The 21,933-nt window shown below is 41.8% G+C and overlaps 1 protein-coding gene across 1 annotated transcript in view; it reads right to left on the reverse strand.

The window, feature by feature from the left end:
* Positions 1-21,933, reverse strand: part of CNTNAP2 (contactin associated protein 2) — a 1,803,519-nt gene that overhangs the window by 1,630,950 nt on the left and 150,636 nt on the right. The window lies entirely within an intron of this gene.

The raw sequence follows: 21,933 nt of genomic DNA on the forward strand, positions 1-21,933 counted from the left end.
GGCACCATTTTGCAAATTCCAGAATTCTGAAATATTTCTGAAATTAATTTTAAAATTTATTTTTGAGTCCAGATTTGCACAGGCAAATTACTTCCTCAGAATCTGAATTCCATTTTTAAAACAGCAAGTTGCTAGTTCACATGCTTGCAAAGATATCCTTGAAAATGAAAAGCACTGCTTGGTGTAATCTAAGAACCCAGAGGGGGCTGCTGAATAAGATTTCCCATGGGCTCCTGCATACATTCTTGCCACTTCAATGACTAGCAGAAGCAGAATAAGTTATGTATAAGAATACAGTTTGGGGTTTTTTGTTTTTGTTTTGCAAAGTTGCATAGTTTAAAGAGTGTGAATAATCCAGTTTTTCTTGGTGCAAAGGTTTGGTTATCTTGGAGCAGAATTTTTGTTTTAGCACAATATACACATAAACCTGCATATTGCTTTTAGACTGCATAAGTGAATATTAGCAACAGGAGCCCTTTTAATTTGCAATGAAACCAATCCTAGCTGCTGTGTCACCTTTTCCTTGTCCAGCTGGCAGAATCAAAGCGTATTTCTAAGGGCCAAATTAGACATGTCGTGGGAGGTCCACAATTAGAATCAACCAAGGGTTTAGGCTTTGAAGACTGAAGAAGTAGCATGGTGGGAGAGGGTTACCTAATCCTGTCTTCCTGTAGCATTTTCCCCATCTAACATACTCCACTCTTCAAACCTGCTATCGGCTTCCGGGGTGGGTGGGGGATATACAGGCTCCATATGCCCCAGTGTTATTTTCCCAACCTTCAGAGCAGTCACATGGGTGAGACTGCTAATTAGCAAAAAGAAAATTACCCACCCCCACCCCCCGGAAAAAAAAGTAAACCCAGCTTGCAGGAGTTTCCTCATCACAAATCCCCATTTCATATCTAATTTGGTCCTTAGTCAAGAATATAGCATCAGATTAATATAATAATCATAACTTTGGAGTCTAAGGAGCACTTTTTAGAAATGGGTATTCATATTTAGATCACCTGTACAAGAACCTCATATTTCAAAATGGAAACTGCAATCTCAGCAGAGCTGATTAGTTTCCCTTAGGAATGTACACATATTTTACCTCAGAACAAGGTCAAAACTGAAGAACTAAAACTTACAGTCAACAAAATTAAGAAAATGCTTGTATTACATTAGAAAATTAATGATGAGAAGATGCATTTGGATGGTGAGGGTCTATTATTAAACTCTAAACATTTCTGAAGGTTAATTACCTAGTGACAGAGAGTATAATTAAAGTTGCCTTTAAAAATATCCTCCCTGGACCTGTTGGATGGGAGGAAGAAAAAGGAAAAGTCTTATGAAAAAGTCTACATATTTCTGGAAAACATCTGCTGAATTTCTTGTTGATCTCAGGCTGGAACTAAGCCTAGTACAGCTTTAGAGAACGCATCCTTTACATTGTTAATTATTTATCACAGCAGTGAAATGCTTAAAATCCCAATTAACGCACTATTAATTTCCTAGGGATGAAGAGATAATTGTGTTAATTTCTGCTCAGCAAGTGCCTCCTCCTTACACAAAATGCAAAGAGATTTGCTTCCCCCAGCTATGTTTGTGGCAGGTTGTTTTATGAAATACAGAAGACCGTGTGTTTTCAGTACACAATTGCTAATGCTACACAGTACAAAAGACAATTTCATACTGTTGAAATGCCCTTGCTGAGGACACTGTGGATGACAAACAAAAATTTGTGTGGCAAGATAAGCTTATTGTGAATCAGCCACCTCAAGGGATGTGGAAACAGAGACATTGCTGGCTTGTCTTATCAAAGCTCTTTGGGCTTCTGTTCAAATTACTCAGATGCTTTGCCTTAAGAGGAAGCTGCACTGGCTTCAAATTTCACTTTACATGAAATTTTGGTGGTCTAGTTACCTCATAGTATCACGCAGTGGGCCATTTGGATGTTACTGTGAAACCAAGCCTGTCCACATATGATTAGGGATGTGAGCATGGATGTCCTGCTCCCTCTTTCCAGTTTAGACAGATGACCATATGGAAGGCAGTTCAACCAAATCACCCCTTCAAATGCAATTAAATACAACCTTAAAGTAGCACTGAAATTTCATGGGAGAGAGCAGTTTGGGTCAACCACCCTCACATAATTATGAAAACTGGAATTTTGCTCTGCTAGTGGGAGCAGGATATGCGCCCTCATGTCCATAATTGTGTGTCACCCCATCTTGAATTGGGGTGGATGACATCATTATAAACTATGTCATTGAGGTGTCCCTATGTGTCCCAACTGTACCAAATTTGGTTTTAACTGATCCAGGCATTGCCAAGTAGATAGAGGGACACACACACACACACACACCACCACACCACACATGAAGCTGGGTGATCTCATAAGCTCACTTTCCTTAAGGAAAGTAGGCCTAAAATGGGAGTGTCATATAAGATTACAAAAGGACTCTGAACAAGTGCAAAAGATGTAGGCACTTGGGAGAGTTTCAGTGAACATTTTGGGTCCTGCTAAAACCCCTCTTTCACATCAAAAAGGTAAAATTCTAAATATTTGGCACAGTCCTAATATTAGTCTAATATACAGCTGTGTATGATAAGTTACTTGCTACAAGACAAAGGAGAACTAAAATACCACATACAGATCATTGTGATGCTCTCAAATCCAATAATTCTCTACTAGCAGAAGGTATACTTCATTCCTTTCTGGTCATCCCTCTCAAAAATATGTTGCCCCACATTAATAACTTATTTACATTTTTTCCTGGGCCTTTTTGCACCCTAGACAAGTTATACTAGGTGCTCTTATCATCTGAATATAGGACATTGCCTTAAACCAGGCCATTGGTCCCTCTAGGCTCATATTTCCTTTTCCATCTGACAGTTCTCTAAGCCCTGCTATGAGAGAATCTTTGATCTGGAGATATCGTCAGAATGCAAAGCATTTACTCTGTCACTGAATTATGGCCCCTCCCTATTAAACTATATCATACCTTTGAATGACCTCCAGACAGCTTAGCTGCTTCACACTATGACTGCCACTGAATGCTTTTTGGTTGGATATAGTGACCTTGAAATAAGAAATGAAATGTCCATTCCTGCCCCCTCCCCTTGCCATTTTTAGCCAGATTTGCCAGAGGTTGTATGTTTTTTTATTTTAGAAAACTAATAAAACTTTAAAAAGTGTGTGTGTGTGTGTGTGTGTGTGTGGCGGGGCGGGGGGAGATTATCAACATTTCTCAGGGGCATTCCATACATCCCAACACTGATTCAGATACTATGCAGTGTTCCATGGTGTTTTGCACATTATTTTCTGTGACCGCATGTTTGCATGATTCTCTTGCACAATTTCTGCATTTGTACAAGTGCTCCTCTCTTAAAACTGGCCCTCATTTTCAGTGGAATAGAAAGGGGTAAAAGTTGGAGGGAAAGTATCACAATTTCATGCCTCTCATTGCATGATGGGTGAGGCCTGTCAAATGTATTATGCACACCAACCCACAGAGTTGCCACACAAGTTCAACTACATCTTGGTTTTTTAGGATTTGGTATACAACTTTGATGACAAAACATATTTATTATATAAGAGCCAGGGACAATCAGATATATGACCATTACTTTATTAAGAAAGTGTCACTTTTTGTATCTTTTTGCAATGATAAATTCAGTGATGTGCATCCCTACTCATTGTTTTTTCTATTATGAAAAGTGAATGTACCATTATGAGGTCTTTTTCATTATAATTTTGGTTGGCTGGGTTAATAACTTCAAATTTGTTTTTCAATTGATCTATATGATTGATGGTTGGAGCTTAGCTGCATTAATATGTATTAGTGCTCAGGGTTCAGAGCATGCATGTTCTTGACTGGCATCCAGACCCAGCAAAGAATAGTCAGAGAATCACAACACAAAATTTCCAGAAATTATATTTTCAGAATGAAATTTAGTGGTAAGTGAATTATTTAACAGTTTAAAAATTTCCTCCATCTTTAAATATATATATTTAAAATGCTTTTATTCTTAGAGATGGTAATGAATTGGGTTCTTAAGGGGTGCTGGATGACTATTTAGTTATTAATAACCTCATTTCACTTGCTAAAGAAATAGTATGGCAAACTTATTCTAATTAAGAAAGATTGGGAAAATAGATTTTTATTGATGTTCACTGCCACCTTGACCTACTTACTAATAAATAATTCCAGCTTAGTGAAAAAGTAAAACTTTGAATATTAAAAATAAAAGTTGACTTCAACCACCCTAGGCTTGAAAAAAGCACTTTACTATACTGGTATTGCGATCAGACTGAAGCCAATTAAGTTAGTTTTAAGAAACTGATAGTGTTAATTGGATCATTATTCTAATACTTTACTATACAAAAATAGAAAAGTATATTTCATTATATTGTTTCCAATAGAGTGCAACAACTATGAAGTATCTGGGTTTACTTACCCCACATTACTTTTGCATGTAGTTCCAAATCACAATCCCCAGAAGATGTACTCAAAAAGCAAGCCTGAAAGCAGGACTTGTCTTCCTTTTATTTGCTGCATTATTGAAGCAGTTTCTGAGTGTCACTTTTAATCATGCTGCAATACTTTGACAGTGTAGATTTTCATTTCCCCCATTTCCTTTAAGTGGAATATCAGTGAACTATAACCTTAAGTATGTGTATGGTGGCTGAAATGACACATATTGACCCTCTTAAAACTAGTCCTCATTTTCAGTGGAATAGGAAGGGGTATAGGTTAGAGGGAAAGTATCACCATTTCATGCTCCTCATTACATGATGGGCGAGGCCAGTCAGATGTATTATGCACACCAACCCACAGAGTTGCCACATAAGTTAATCTACAACAAAATTCAAAGTCATTTTGGCCTCCCTGCTCAAACAACACACTCAAGAAATTTGAAGAAACCCAAAGATTCTTGTAATTTTAAAAAATGCACAATTACAAATAAACAATAGTTTAAAGAAGATTATCAATATTTGTCTTCTGTCTGATTGGTTTTTTAGGATATGGAATATCTGGATTATGACAACTTTGTTGCAGAAGCCACTGGACCCGGCAGTAAGTGTTTAATTAAATCAACAAAAACTTTAGAACCCCCAAACTGACTTGAATTCAAGCCAAGCTGGGAGGTTTGTTTGGGGGCACAAAACTGAACATGCGCGGTTCAGTTTGAGTCCGGTTTGGACTCGAACCAAACTGGGCAAACCGGTTTTGTGCACACCTCTAGATTCTTGGATAAATTCTGCACATCCCTACTACTTTTTACTTTCTTGAAATCAGCTCTAAACCCAAAATATGTAGGGGGATTAAAACCAAGCCTTCAAAACACTTAAAACAACAACAACAAAAAAACCCCTCCATTATGGGGAGGGACATGAAAAGTGAATATAAACACTATAAAACTAGAGAATAATCAAGAATTTCAGCAGAATGCAAGAGATCAGGGGAGATAATTTTAAAGTGATGATGGGAAATGAGCCATTCCTTTCACAAATGGGCATGATTAACAAGCCTGTATTGCAAATCACAGGCAAACATGAGGACAGTCCCATTTGTGCTAATGCAGAGTTCAGAGCTCACCCAAGAAGCAAAAAGGACTTGCTCCTCTAGTGGTTTTTTAATGGACTGTGCTGAACATTCAGCCTGACACTAAAAGGACAAGGCACTTAGAATCCTTGCATCCACAGACAGTGACAGCATCTTGAATTAATCAAAGTCAATCACCTACAATGGACTGAATACTACGAGCTTTGCCATGTTTGTCTATCTCACATATTCAAGGTAATCTGAGCAGCTGGGTTGCCACCCTGAATGATTAGTGCTCCTTTGACTGACATAATCAACTACATATTATTATCTGATTCTGGAATAAGAGCTGCAATGTACTATCATGTAGGTGCAAAAATGGAGAAAGTTTGGTCTTAAATATAAAGGCAAATCTGCTTCTTGGGATAGGAATGAGTACTGCTTCATTGGTTCTAAAATGTGTAGCTTGCATTTCTAGGGCTTGGGCTGTTGAAAGAGTCTGCAAAAATCACAATAAAATCAATACCACAATAAAACCAGATATCCCTATTTGCATCACCTGAACTGCTGAGAAAGAGCTGTATAGAAATAAACTAAATTAAATATTTGAGAAAATTGTAGATATTGGCTAATGGTATAACAATGAGGAAAACTGAAAACCAAGCATGAACAACCGCCCATTTTCCCCCATGTCAGGGCTGCCATCATACTCCACAACCTCCCAGGGGCACAGACCTATGGCTCTATAAGGCTGCTGTAATGCTGCACATCATGTTAGGCAATAAATGTTCTTCTTATACTGAACTTTAAAAAAATAAACAAAACTGAACATGTACTATACTTTGTGTGCATTTTAAAGATAGCAGGAAAAACAGTAAGATAAAGAATACAACGAATATTTATGACGAACATTTGTATACCGCTTTACAACAAAAGTTACCAAGTGGTTTACATATGAATGAATGAATGAATGAATGAATGAAATGGCTCCCTGTCCCCAAAGAGTTCACAATCTAAAAAAGAAACACGAGACAGACACCAGCAACAGCCACTGGAGGAATGCACTGCTGAGGATGGATAGGGCCTGTTGCTCCCCCCCTGCTTAATAAAAAGAATCACCACTTTTAAAAGGTACCTCTTTGCTCACTTAGCAGGGAAGATCTGAGGAGGTAATGCAATGCTATGGAGGTGGGCTACGATGGAGTGGACAAATGGAAGAAAACAACTAAAAACATATTTTTTTAAGTGCAAGGAGAACTTGCAGATGAATGTAATGGTCTAACTGGAGTATCAGTTTGGGAAAGGGTTGGGGGAGGCAGCAATGTGTAGTTGAGTACTTGCCAGTCTTTTTTTTTTTCCAAGTTCACTTTTTCCCACGCACTTCAGGAGGTTGTAGAGAGCATCGTGACTGATTGCACTTAGTCAGTGATTACTTTAATAATGAATGTGTTGGCAATGGTTTTTTGCTGCTTGGCATCAGGGGCATCATCTCTCCTCCTAGCTGCACTGATCGATGTTTTTCCTCTCACACAGCATCTTCCTTCCTTCTTCTCTCCCTCTGCATGTGGAATCTCCCTTCCTTCTGCATCTTCCTTCCTTCTTTCATCCCTCTGTCCAGTGGAAGGAGGGGCTCTCAAGCTTTGAGCCACTGTATTTGCCTGGCAGTTTTTTCTGAGTTGCTGTTTATTTTGAACCTCATGGAGCTGGGTAATGGCCATCCACCACACGTATGCTCTGTTTCCACTAACTGTACCCGTGGCAGCACAGCACAGCACAGATGACAGTGCCCACTCAGCTTGCCAGTGCCAGGAAGGAGGAGAAGGTGACTGTTGGAAAAAACCAGCCAGCCAGCTACGTCCACCAGCTGCAGCAAGGAGGGGAGACTGATGGCTTTGGAGGCACTGAGCCATTTGTTCAGAGCATGTACCCCCTAGGACCACCCTTATTGATGTCCCTGTTCAGGCAGTAGCTTCTGCAGCTTTCATTCATGGATGGAAACAATGAGCAAGCTAGGCTCAAAGATAAGCTGGACTAGACAAGTGTTTTGTTATTTGATGAATACTGAGATATCACAGCCAAACTTAATATAGACACTCACCACAGAAATATTCATTTGATGTTCAAACACCACTTCAACCACCTGCACCTGTTTTTAAGGGAGGTGCAGTAGATGAGAAGTACCTTGACCTGGTTCAGAAGATGTCATGCTCTATTTGAAATCCCAAGTCCTCAGGAGTGCATGCTTTGCTCTCTCATGCCCATATGAGCATCTGCTTCTGATTTAGGTTCAGATGTAAAGGCCAGGCTTGTGATATTCTCCTGTTAGAATACACTTCCCCTTCATCTTTCCTTCTAAATAGTAAGTAAAGTAAAGTTGTGCTGTCGAGTCGGTGTCAACTCCTGGCACCCACAAGCCCTGTGGTTTTCTTTGGTAGAATACAAGAGGGGTTTACCATTGCCATCTCCCACGTGGTATGAGATGATGCCTTTCAGCACCTTCCTATATTGATGCTGCCCAATATAGGAGTTCCCCATATTCTGGGAAACACACCAGCAGGGATTCAAACTGGCAACCTCTTGCTCCCTAGACAAGTTACTGAAATTGATGCCGGATGAAACATTTGTCAAGCAAGGGGATTCTTTTAAAAAACTAATCTGAATATCTGATCTTTTTCTGCTTGTGGCTTTTTTCTTAATTATGAAAGAGCACAAAATAAAAGCACATGTCATAATTCAGACCTTTGTAATTAAAGGGCTCCACGTCACTATTCTGAATCCACAAAAGCCCTCTAGTTGTAATGCTGCTCTGCAACCAGATTTAATTAGATTTCACACTTCCATGAATATTGCATTTAGCATAATGTCTACAGTGAATGAAATTCAGTTAAAAGAACAATTCATTCTTTTAAAAAATACCTTTCGTAATTCCAACTTCAGTAATGAGAAAAAAGAACAGTGGGGCAAGACAAGAGGAGACAAGGAGTTCTGGTCGCAATAGTTAAGAATCATTAACCTCTCTCGATCTCTTTGTCTTTCAAGTGTGCAAAAGAAATGGGTATCGAATTATACTTATTATACAGCTTATTATTTCTTCACTCAGTGGCAACGACAAGCTCTTCATAGTGTAAAACTAACTTGGGGTTTTGCCTTCGTATATGGAATGGAGGCAAGAAATAAATTATGTAAAATTAGATGGTTCCTCATCTTGGCCATCCTCTCGTTAAATATATCAAACCTTTTTGGAATACATGCTTCCCATAGTAAAACACAGACATTTATAAATCTCCCTGTTTTCATAAATTTCTCAATTTTACTGAGAAAAACTAGTCTTCCAAAAAACCCCAAAGTATTAACTAGCTACATATTCAGGAACAGTTAGGGGTCATTCACTCAATCAGAACCTGTGTCCTACCAGGGTTTGGGAGCTGTGTGTGATCCCAATTTTTGATTGTGTGAAAGCAAGGTAGGAGGAACACCTTGGTAGCATTTCCTCCTACCTTGCTTCCACACAATCAAAAATTGGGAGCACACACATCTCCCAAACCCTGGTAGAACACAGGTTTTGATTGAGTGAATGTCCTCTTAGTTTCAAGGATTATGGGTTGCACCTCATTCATTGTTTCACATTATTGTAATCATGAGGACTAGTTGCCCATTCATGTTTGAAGTGAAAGCTTGTTTTTCATTATTTGGGGTCATTACTTAGGCTAGAAAATCATTATTTGTGACATGGATTCTCTAGGCAGCTAAGAACCAAAATAAAATCATAATATATAAGTGGTTAAAGCTAACTATAAAACTGAGTACACTTTTGAAAAGCTATCCATTAAGGGTGCAGAAACCCACCAACCACCCTGAGAATGGCTGTGGCCCAGGGCCCACGAAAACTGGGTGCTACCCTGAGCAGATGGAAATTATGTCTGGTACGTTATGTACTAACAGAGCTCCAAGTTGTGGAGGATGAAAATTTTTGCCTGATATTTTTGCCTGAATTTTAAGAATGTGTTAGGAAAAATCAGTCTGAAATTTTCTATGCTGACATTTGACACAGTGACAAGGTGAGGCAGTTCAATAGGCAAAACTGCTGGCAGCCCCTGCATTACCCCTCAGATACTGTGAAGAGGCAGGGTTTACTGAAGGCAGCGCCACGCAAGCACATGGTTTCTGACTGAACAGTTGCCTTAGTGGAGGTTCCTGACACCAGCACAGTCAACTGTCCAATCAGAAGTCATGCTCGTGCCAAGTGCTGGCATCTCCACCATCTGCTCCCACTGCCTCCTGCCAGGGGTGTGCATGGAACCAGGAAGCCCAGTTCGGTTTGAATCGAACTGGACTCAAACTGAACTGGGCTCAGTTTGGTTCCATGCATGTCGAGCAGGGCCCAGTTCAGTTTGAGGCCGTACAAGTTTGGGCCCGGCTCAAAAAGGCGGGGTGTTCTACTACAACATCAAAAATGTTTTGTTGTCGGCCTTGGGGGTGTGTGTGTTGTGATGGCCATGGGAGGGATCCCCAACAGTTCCCACTCCCCCATCAGCCTCCCCCTGGTCTTTTAAGGCCATTTTGGCCAATTTGGGGACCACATAATATATTATGGACGTAACCCAAAATACAGAAGCATCTGAATGTGTCTTGGGAAATCTAGAAACACTCTTTTTGGTATGTGTGGTTGAACTGAAACATTCCTGAATTGGCCCTACTGCTTAGCCAAATCTCCCAAATGGTGACAGCAGCCATTTTCTTGTATTCTTTTTTGGCCATTCCTTTATCCATTTTTTGTCACTCCAATTATTTCCTTGGCATAGCCAGCATATGTGAAGGTTTGAAATTTGCCTATAAATACTCCTGCACAAGTCACTATTTGATAATTAGGATAAAAATGAACAAATCCTGTCTGCTGGTTTACAATCTGAAAAATAAGACAATTAGGAAAGGGGAAGGAAACTGAAAAGAAGAGGAGGCAGAGATCAGATGCTAAAGCCTCAGGCAAAAAGATAGGTGTTCAGTTGCTGTTTAAATTCTTGTAAGGAGGAGGAAGTGTAGATGCCAATAGCCAATCAATTCCAGTGAAAAGGGGCAGTGAGTGAGACTATGATGAAATATATTTCCATAAATTGAAGGGGTGTGTGAATTTGAGATTACACTTAACATTTACAGACTAGTGTTCATAGTTTTATCCGTAGAGCTTCTGTTGTCTTTAAAATGAAACAACACAGCTAGAAAATACTTACTCTTTTAAAACATTTTCATGTCAGAGTGCTAAGCAGGATTTTAAAAGAAATGGTTACAACCTAATTGCATGGGCCAGCTATATATTTATGCTTTAAAGGTTGTGGGATGTACTTTGGTTTATGGATGTTTCCCACACATTCAATTTTCCTTCCTCCAAAGAGCAACTGGCAACTCCCTGCACCCCCTGTGTGTGACTGGCTCTCATTAATGGGGTGGAATCATCTAATAAGTAGACATTTTTTGATTCGGTGCATTAACTGCACTTAGCAAGCAAATAAGCTAAAGTGGCTGCCCCTAAAGAGAGATTAATACATTAAGACTTAACTTAATATTGCCCTTGTGTGTAGGTATTGCTTATATTCAGAAATTTTAGCAACCGTTTTTCAAGATGAATACATTCTGTAGCACTCTTCCACCTTATTCATTAAAGGTGAGAACCAAAGGAATCTTAAAACTGCCTAGGAAAAGGAGAAGAAAATCATTACGGTTCCCTTGGTACTAGGAGTGCAGAACATGAACTGGCTCCTGGTTCATCTGCTTTGTCAATCCTGGCACTTGAAAAGCATGTAAAAATATATGAGGATGCAGAGAAGCCGTTGGTGTGTTTATATGGTGATATTCAGATGGAGGCATTCAGACCTGCAGCTCTCCCCAGAAATCTTGTTCATCTTTTCAAAATTATTTCCCTTCAATTCTAATAGATTATTTGCATTATCTGGGGCCTCCAGTTCACCTTAGGTTTCATTTTAGGTGATATTCAGTGACAAATTAGGTGATGTTTTGCTAATTTTCCTGAAACTTTTATTCAATTCCTTTTGAAATTCCTGTGTAGTATATAGTTATGCATGCCTAAGGCACAAATCCCTTGGCTTTGATTATCACATTGCTATGATCATTATGGTATTTGAAAGAAGGCTGAAAAGAATTATAGGCAATGGTGTCTAAATCCACTACTTTTCACTTATGGAATATCAAATGCATTGCTGACTCTTCACTGCTGAAACCTCACCCCTCTTCATTTCCCCTTCCTCCAGGTAGCTGAGAGCAGTAAACATGTAGCTCATTACATCTGACCAAATAGTCCTAGCCAGGATCAGACTTATATCAGAAATGGATATCTCCAAGAGGCTTCTTCTTACTTCTTCTGCTAATCCTCTAGACTTCAGAGATGTCTGTGTATATCAGGTCCTGTTTGCATCCAAAGTTAACAAGAGGGAGAATTTATTTGGGTTTTTTGTTTTTTTAAAAAAAGAAGAAAAATAAAGGAAATAATCACTCTTGCACAATTCCTCATGCTTGGTGGATTCCCCAGCACCCTCCAAGTATTTCATAGGATGGATAGCTATAGGAATGTCAAAGGATTCCCTCTGTTACACAAGCGAGAAAGCCTAAGGGTAGGCCAGGAGGGGGAAATCCATGTGTCATTTAGGGAAACCTAGCTTCCATCTTTATATAGCAGCTTGTGGGGGAAAAGGCTGAAATATTTTATTAATATCACAAGATGTGCAAATCTGTCCCTTGTGGTAAGTCTGGCAGCAGCTAGTATTGTGAGTTTGATGCTGAAACTCTGCAGCTGAGTTGAAACAATTCTCTCTCATTTCTCCCTCACCAGTGCAAGTAGGAACTATCATGAAGCAATGACGACAATGAATCCTTTCATAATGTGAGGGAGGAATGCCCTCTTAATATTTTAATTTGTCTAGGTACACAATCTGGATGCCCATATGGGAAAGAGATGATTTTTAATTGACAAAAATGTGTTCTGTGATGACTGAAATGATTAAAAATATTTCCGTTATTAACTTGCAGCTCTCCTCACAACACTGCATGGTCTCCTCTTGTCAGCCCAGCACTGTGCTGTCTTGTCTTGTTAATGAATTTTGGAATGAAAAAAAAAGTCAAGAGTAATAATAATCATAATCCCGCAATGCTTTTAAGTTGCTCTCTTAATGCTCAGTCTTCCCTTCTCCGCGGAATGTTTGGGAATAGAGGAGAGTCTAGTCCTCTGTTGGGCTGCAGTTTGTGGTTCAAGTCTTATCCATAAATAACTCAGTGAGGCCAGAGACTGGTTTTAAGGAGGGCAGCAAATTGACTGAAGACTTTTTAGGCTGCAATCCTATCCACTCTTACTTGGGGCAAGCTGCACTGGGCCTTACTTCTGAGTAAATGTGCACAGGATTGAGTTGTATATCAATGAACCTTTTTAACTGATTAGCAAAATATCACTGCAGACACCTTTCCAGGATAGTGAGGGATATAATGTACAATAAGCATAAGCACCTACTTTTAAAATTCATCTTTAATTCATTCATGTTCATATTGCAGTAACACCAAAATCAATGACTTCAAAACAGTGGTGGCTGATGAGGTGGTTCAATAAGTGAAACTATCGGTGGCCATCTAGGAGGTGAGGAATTCCAACACATCTATTAAAGTGCTGTGGGTGTGTGGGTGGCAGTGGAGGCAGAGGGTCTAGCAGGTAGGACTATGCATGTTCATGGTTGCTGACAGAATAGTTGCAGTCAGGGTCATCCCTAGGGGGATGCAGGCCTGGAGGCAATTCAGCATGTGTGGGGCCTCCTTAACATTTTATATCATTACAGACTCATACTGATTGATGACATACAGTGTAAATAGTGTGAGTGAGGTTTTTGGACATATCCAACCAGCTTGGACATATAGTGCATTTCTAAAGAAAAAACAAATAAAAATAAAAGCACAACACATGCTTCAGAGTTCTCACTCAGTCCTTCTGGGTTGCAAAACAACTTGAGCATAGTTCATTTATAGATAGATAGATAGATAGATAATTCCATAAACTATGGAATAATTTTTTGTATTTTCTGCCATGAAACAAGTCACTTATAGGACTTTTTTGATGATTTAAAAATTCAATTTTTTTTTTAAAAAACCCAGCAATTTGTCCTATTCGCTTCAATTCCAAGTCATTCCAAGTGATTTAAAGGCCGGGGCAGAAGGGGTGTGTTTTGCCCTTATTCATGAAGGCAAAGGGCAGATTCTTCCATATGGGTGATGGCCTAATGGGGGGGCTTCAGTTCTAGACATTTTTGTAATTTTCTGTCATGAAACAAGCTATTTCTAGGACTTTTTGGATGGTGTTTTTTTTTTTTTAATTAAAGACTATATATAAAAAACTAACAAATTTCTCAACCCTGTTCAAATTAAATATTCAGAGCCTTCCCATTCTGCCATACATCTGTGCCCGATATCAAAGCCCTATGGCAAGCTGATCCCTAAATATTCGGGGGGGGGGGACCACTAAATGGAAATCACATTATACCTCCAATACTAAGCCTGAGGAGTCCAACTGTTGACAGGCAAAGGCTGGGCAGGGCTAGGCAGGGCAGGGCAGAGGGTCTGCACAGAACTGTAGTGGCCAAGGGCAGCCAGTGCTGGCCACTCTGCCTCCTTCCTTTCTTCCTTGCTGCCTGAAACAGGCACCCTGCCTGCCAGCTGGCAGTGGAGATTTTCAGGCTTCAGTGAGGCTAGGACGAGAGGCCTGTCCGGAAGTCCTGCCCACCCACTGAACAACTGAGAGGTGGAGAGGGAAGGAGCTGTAGCAGCTTGCCTGGAGGGAGCCTTTCAATAGCAGGCAAATATGCACTGCAAAAAAGAGAAAGAAAAAGAAAAGGTCAGCTCTCAGCTAGGCTGCACGGGGAAATATAAATTGTTATGAGCCACCCTGAGTAGTAGTGTACTGGAGGTGCGGAGTATAAATATTTTAAATGAATACATTAAATAAATCAATTGCTAGGACTGGGACTGGGAGAGAGTGTAGGGCAGTCTGCATTGTGACTAGAGCAGGGCCTGTGCCAGCACAGGGCTGGGGGCAATCGCCCTGGTTGCCCCGCCCTAAGGACAGCCCTGGTTGCAGTTACCCCAGCTGCCGCAGTCAGACTTGACTAGGTGAGGTCCAAGACATTTTGCTGCCTGAGGCAAAGGACAGTATGATGCCCCATCACCTCAGCATTCTCAGGCCATGCTGCAGAGGGAGCCCTGTTAAATGGGCAAAGAGGCACCTTTTGAAAGGGGCAAGTCTCTTTATTTAGCAGGGGGGAAGCAACTGGCCCTCGTCAGCCCCAGCACTTTAGAATGTAAGCCCTTTGGGGACAGGGAGCCATCTTATTTATTTATTATGTCTCTATGTAAACTGCTTTGGAAACCTTTGTTGAAAAGTGGTATATAAATATTTGTAGTAGTAGTAGTAGTAGTAGTAGTAGAAGGTGCAGCACACGAGCACTGTCAAACTATGCCAGCAAGCCAGGCAGTGGCTTTCCTAGCTTGCATAAGTTGTGTGGGGTTGGGGAAAGAGGGGAAAGAAGAGGTGCAACTCCATGGAGTGGGGAGGGTAAAATTAACAGCATGCCCCAGCAGGGTGAGGAAGGGTGGTGGCCGGGAGGCTGATGGGGTGATGCCCGTGGTTGGCGGGGGGGGGGTGTAGCTTATTATTCCTTGCTTTGTGTCCATGCCTGAGCAACTGCCTCCTCCTGCCTCATGGAAGGGTTGCCCTTGCCCCTGGCATAGCTGTGGGCTGCAGATGTCAACAGAAGGAATTCTTCATTCAGGACCCATGTGCTTGCACAGAACTGCCTATGACATCCTTTGCATCCAATGCTGGCATTTCAGGTACAGATGGGGATTCCTTTTCCCCATTGATTACTATCCAGCAGCAACCAGCAGTTTCATCATACAAAAAATAAAAATAACATTCAGTTCTACCAATTAAAGTTTGCCCTCACATATTAAAATTGGCTCCTGCCAGTAACTTGCAGCTTTAGCTGTAGGAGCAAGGAAATGTGTAACTGAGTTCAGCAAGGAAAGCAGCACGAGAGTAGAAAGGATGAGCATAAACTCAACATTTACAGCAAGGGATGTGTGTGCTATCAGTGTTGGGTTGCAAAATGCATCAATCACCAAGGCTATACAGCGAGCTCATGATTAATTTCATCCTAATTAGTAAGACAAAATATTTTTATACAATTGTGCTTTTTAAAATTAACATTCGGGGATTTTTTGGCTTTAATTTAGTGTCCAGAATTTTTGTCCATTTCTTCACACCAAGGTCAATTTTTTTAGGATGCTCAAGTACCACTCTCTACTGATGAACAGTGGTGGTGCATGTAGAGGTGCCAGCTATACTCTTTGTTGATTACTGAGTAGCAGCTGTGAAGGGGAGGGGGCCTCTTGTCTTTTCCAGCCGGTGCTGATGAACACTAGCACTGGCTGAGGGCAGATGAGATTATCATAGTAAACTTTGGTGACCAGTATAAATATCACCATGTTGATAGCTGAAGGCTACTACATAAGTGTACCACCACCGCATCTGTAGAGCTTGCTTCCCTCCTTTCCACTAGTTAGTTGTACCCATGCCCCCCGCACCAGCCCCACTTTGGGTTGCAGCATGTACCATCACACACACTTGCACTGTTGAAGATTTAGAGGGTTGAAATTCCTGGAAAAACTGTACATAGATGCCTTAGATGAATAAATAATGCCACTGTAAGTTTCCTTCTTCAATGTACACACTGAATGAAGCATTTTTTTAAAAACACAATGACCTTTAGAATGTTTTGTTACTGCAATTAGTTTATGGGCATTTTGTTCTTGCTGATCGAACCTGGGAACATAGAGCCAGAAGGGAGAGGAGGAATCAGGGCTGCAGATCCTCCCTCCCCATACATTTGAGGAGTTCTGTCTTTAATTTACTGAACTCCCCCCCCCACCAAATCGAATAACCCGTATCTTCCCTCTGCCAAGTGTGTTACCTACCCCACTAAAAAGAAATAAATGAGGAGTTGCTCTTGAAGTTTCCCTTCTGTCTGCAGCCCTGGAGGAAGGGAGTGTGTGAGAGAGCACAGTCTGTTGTCTGTATGGAAACTTTGATGAGCACATGCCTGCAAGGGGTGCCTTATTCTGTTCAGTGAAGGAGGCAGGTGCGTGTGTATGAAGTGATGCACATAGAGCTGTCTGCCCACTGAAGTGAATAGGGCAGCCCACACATGCAGTAATAATACATAGGCACGATTTAATGGGAAAGAAATGAGATGCAAGAAGAGGAGATTAGGGGGCAAATACTCGAGCAGACAGATGTCTACACTGTTGACCAAAATGGCTGAAGGCGAGATCGGTATAATGGGGAGGGAGACAAGTTCCGTACAAATAAAATGAACCATGAGAAAGGGCAGAGATGGAAAACTGAAATGCCTTAAGGCTTAGAAAATAAAGAAAATGCTGGAAGAATGGAGCGAGTACAACAGAGCATAGAATGGAGCTGATGTTTCTGTGCAGGAGTACTAGATAATTACGTGAACTAATTTTAATTAAGTTTTAAAGGCTGCATGTAAGCAGGCAACAGGCAAAAGTACATCCAATAAACCCTAATACACTTTATCTCTTAATATCTGGATGTATACAGACATTACATCCAGAGGTTCACCTAAAGTGGTCTAAATGCTAGGCAGAAAGTATGGGTGCTCATTAACCAAACATTTTTGCTAAAACATTTGCTGATTACAGTTCTAATGCTCCAAACCAGTCCCTCCTTTGTCACCATATGTGGAACAGCAGCTTCAAGTTCTAATTCAGAAAATTAGGTTTTAAATATACATTGAGCCCATTCTCATGACTAGCCCTACCTGGGTAGGACAGATTTAGTCCAGGTAGGGCTGACCGTCTGGGGCCCTGGGATCACTCCTGATCCTGCTGCTCCTATCCTAGGCGGCCCTGTTCAGCTACCCAGGTTTAAAGTGAGGTAGGAGGACAAGCACACACCTCCTACCTCACTCTACAGTAGTCTGGGACTCCGCACTGCCAGCAGTTTCTCCCAGGCTTCTGGCAGCCATCTTTATAATAGAGCCTGGTGGAAGGAGTGGCCAGGCAGTATGGCGTTTCCCCAATGAACCTCATAGCTCACGCATTGTAGGGAGCCTAGTGGCCCCGGATTGCTCCCCCCACCCGACTGCCTCTGGGCTTGCCTGTGACACCGCATTGCCAGCAGCTGCTCCCAGGCTGCTGGCAGCCATCTTTATAACAGAGCCTAGGGGAAGAAGCAGCCATGCTGCAGGGAGCTTCCCCAATGCGCCATGCTGCTCACATATTGTGGGGTGCCTGGTGGCCCTGGCTTGCTCACCCCACCCCCCAACTGCTGCTGGGCTCACCCCTGCACTGCTCATGTGGGTGCATAGGTGGTAGAGTCCTGATGCGCAAATGGTCATCTGGAGGAAGGCAGGTAGACTCCTGCTTTCCCCTCAGTCCACTCCCTTTTGGTCATGTGAATGACCTAATTGGCCAGTTCAGCAGCAGGGTGCTTCTTCAGCCTCAGGAGAGCTGGATTCTTCCTAGGGAAACTGCTCAGGGATTCCAATGCAGCCCGCAGCCCCCTGGCAATGATGCCATCATGCTCCCCACTTCCTCAGGACCTTGGTCAGGGAAAAATGTTGACCTGCCTAGGCTGAAGAACCTGGTAGGCACTCCTGCCACAAAAAGTGGTCCCAGAGGACAAGCAGAGAGAGCCAGAGTAACCAGGACAAGACCTCATGTAGGTTGCAGATTGTCTATTGAGCATTGGCAAGCTAATTCTTCAGAGGCATTTCCAGACATAATAGGTTTCCGAAGCTGCGCTAATAAGCTCTCATGCTTTGTTTCCCTTGAGCATAACATTGGCACTTTACAAATGTTTATTTTAAAAAGCAGGTTTGATATTTTAGTGCACCTCCCTCACTGCAGACATAAATCTTGTGTGTATGCTTGTAAAAAACCCTCACCTTTCAATGTCAACAGACAATTGTGTCTGTTTCCCATTTCTCAGTCATTTTAATTTCAGGGGCATTACACTCAATTTAACAGCATGAAAAGTTAACCAGGCCCAGCGTGTATATAATACTGTCAAGATCTTTCTATGAATTGACTTAAGTTATGGTGGTTCTTCAGAGCATCACAAGCCTCATGTGTTGACAATAAGGTATACTGATCACACACACACACACACACACACACACACACCCACACACACCAGTATCTGAAGTAAAATAAGCCAGATAAAAATATATGGGAAAATCTTTAAAACTTAGCACATGGAAAATAAAAGTCAGCCTACACAGAACTTGACAAAGTAATCATGAACAGCCTTGAACAGACTTGTGAAAGTTATTTTCCAATTTCCATTCTTACAGCTCACCAATTAGAGCCCTCCAAAGCAGGCAAAGCAGAACCCTTTGTTGGGACAAGTGGAGTGTGTGTATGTGAATAAATACAAACCCAGAAGTTTCAAAGACCTCAGGCAAAAACTTGATCCTAGGCTAACTACTAGTTAGCCAGAGTTGCCAGAGATGGGGAGGCTCTTATTTCAAGAGGTAGCTCATTCCAAAGTCCAGGGGCGGCAACAGAGAAGGCCCATTCCTGAGTAGCTGCCAGACAAGTTGGAGGCAACCGCAGATGAACCTCTCCAGATGATCTTAACAGGCGGTGGGGCTCATGGTGAAAAATTCCACAAAAGATGTGCCACAAAAGAGAAGGCCCTCTTCTTAGTGGGCAGGAGCATCTGGAGGATGGCCTCAGTGCACAGGCACATTGATGTATCTTCAGATACCTCTATCCCAAGCCGTATGGAGACAGAGACTTTGAATTATGCTCAGAACTGAATTGGGAATTGAAAAGTACTTGAAGCATTGGTGAGATACGTATATTCCCAATGACCAGTCCCAGTTAATATTCTACCAACTGTATTTTGCAGTAAATACAGTTCCCAGGTCTTCAAAGACAGCCCCACATACAATGTATCACAGCAGTCTGCCATGGAGCATAGAAAACTGTGGCCAGACTATCTCTGTCCACAAGACTATGCATCTAGCACTATGTGAAGCCATTAATGATCTTTCGTTTCATTCTGGTGCCTTTTGATCTTGTCTTGGGACTTGTATATCTGGATTCCCAGGACTTAGTGTTCTCTGCTGTGCAGAGTCCTGGTTGTGACAGATATACACCTGCAAGCTGTTCTCTATCACCACTTCACCATGGGTGGCTAAGGATCTTTGTGTGTTTGCTGGAGTCACATTCACTGGTGAAAAGGAATAGGCACTGGACACTGGGTTTGAATCTTGTTGCTTTCTCTGACTGCATGAGAGGGGTGGCTCTTCATCCTTATGGCCTATTAACTGTTTGTGTTTTAAATTCATTTTAATTTGTTTTATGATACCGCATTGTAAACTGTCTTGAGGGCACACTTCGGCCAAGTAACAAGGTACGAATTGAAACATACATACATATGTACATACATACAATGGGAAATTAGGAGGCAAACCTGCTATGTGAGCATTTAAGCCCTGTTAATGTACATTTTATGCTCGCTGAATGACCATGAAAGCTCTTGCTGTATCCAAAACAATTTGGATCCCATTGGTAGTTTTTAAGGCTAGCCCTAAATGTCCCCCTCCCAATTCCAACTTCTGACTACTGCCTGAAGAATAGAGTAGCCTCTGAGAAGGTAGAAATTGGTCACCCCAGTCTAGAAAATGGTTTCAACACTAAGGTGTAAAATTTGTTTGGCATTTCATGATATTTTAAATGAGAATGTTATGGTGATACCCACTTGCACCCACTCCCAATATTGCCTGTTGCACAACCCCCTACTCTAGGGTCTAGGGTGTTGGATTAGGACTGGGGAAATCCAAGTTTAAATCCCCATTCAGACATGAAACTCACTGAGACGCTTCACACGATTGGTCGTCACGGAGCTGGCACGGGCGGTGGGGATTGGGGGCCAGCCAGCCCCAAGAAGTTCCAGGATGCCCCACCGAAAGTGCACAGGGCATTCTGGAGAGACCCCCGGGGCCGGGAGGCTAGTTTCAGCCTCCTGGTGAGTGTCTCCTCGTGTGTTGCCCCGGTGCCACATTGTGCCAGCACACAATCAACCAAACAGGGTTAATGGAGCGCTCACTCTGCTAACCTCAATTAGGAGGAGGGGTAGTTTTTATGGTTTGCTGCCAGGAGCCGTGTGGCTCCCGTGGCAGCAGATGACCAGGGGAAATCGGGCTAGACTCCCTTAGCCCAATTTTCCCTGGTCGTGAGAATAGCTTCACTGGGTAACCCTGGGCCAGTCACTTCTCCCTCACCATAACCTACCTCACAGGGTTGTTGTGAGAATGAGCATGTGCACTGCTCTGGGCTCCTTGGAGTTTATTTTCATTTTTAAGGGTTTATTTTCATTTTTAAGAGTCATGTTAGACCCAGAAGCACTTATTTCACATGTGTGTGGAGAAGAAATCCTGTTTGAGATATGCTGCACAGGGAGTGAGAGGTTAACTCTTTCCCTCAAGCCATTTTCTGGCCAAAAATTTGCCTCTCAAAACTGTTATTTGCCCCTGAATGCAACATACATTTCTGCATATATCTTTCAGTTGATCCAATAAAATGTAGGCTGGTGCTATGTAGAAAAACAGCATCTGACTATAAAACTGGATAGGGCGTAGCTAGGGGAGATGTGGTCCGTGTTCACCCCCTTCCCAGTGGCCCTTCAGAGTGAGGGAGATAATAAAGAAAATAGGAAGGGGTGGAGCTGGGGGGACCTCAGGAGTTGGGGGGCCTGGGTTCTTTGAACCCATCTGCTCAATTATAGCTACACCCTGGTTCAAAAGATTTATTGAAGAATTCAATACATGCTATTATTTCCACGTGCATTCCTTATGATGGATAATGGTTATTAAGCTGTAGCTTATTGGCACTAATAGAAACTTCTCTCCTGGGGTAGAAAGCAGGCACAGACCAGAACTATGGTGGGGTAAAGGGTTAAAGCTTCCCTTCCTGATTCCACCGTCCTGATCCCTCTCTCTGTCCATGGCTTCAGAAAAACTAAGTATGCAGGGGCAAACAATAATATGTTCAGAGTAATGTGCAGTTTAGCCCCATGTGTGCCTTTAAAAAAACATGGTGCTAGCTAGGCTTTGGAATTCTAAGTTTATGTTGCACATATATTGCTTGTTTTTTTCTTTGCTAGCACAATGTCCTTGGAAAATAACCAGCTTTTCAGTTTGTACTACGTGACCAATTTATGTCCCTTTGTGAAACTGAAAACATGCATCAAAAGCATCTCCAGATGAACAGAAGATGAGTTCACTAGACACAGTACAAGTGAAAACACAAAAAACCATTAACTATA

This window comes from Hemicordylus capensis, chromosome 6, assembly GCF_027244095.1.
Source record: "Hemicordylus capensis ecotype Gifberg chromosome 6, rHemCap1.1.pri, whole genome shotgun sequence".
Classification (NCBI taxonomy): domain Eukaryota; kingdom Metazoa; phylum Chordata; class Lepidosauria; order Squamata; family Cordylidae; genus Hemicordylus; species Hemicordylus capensis.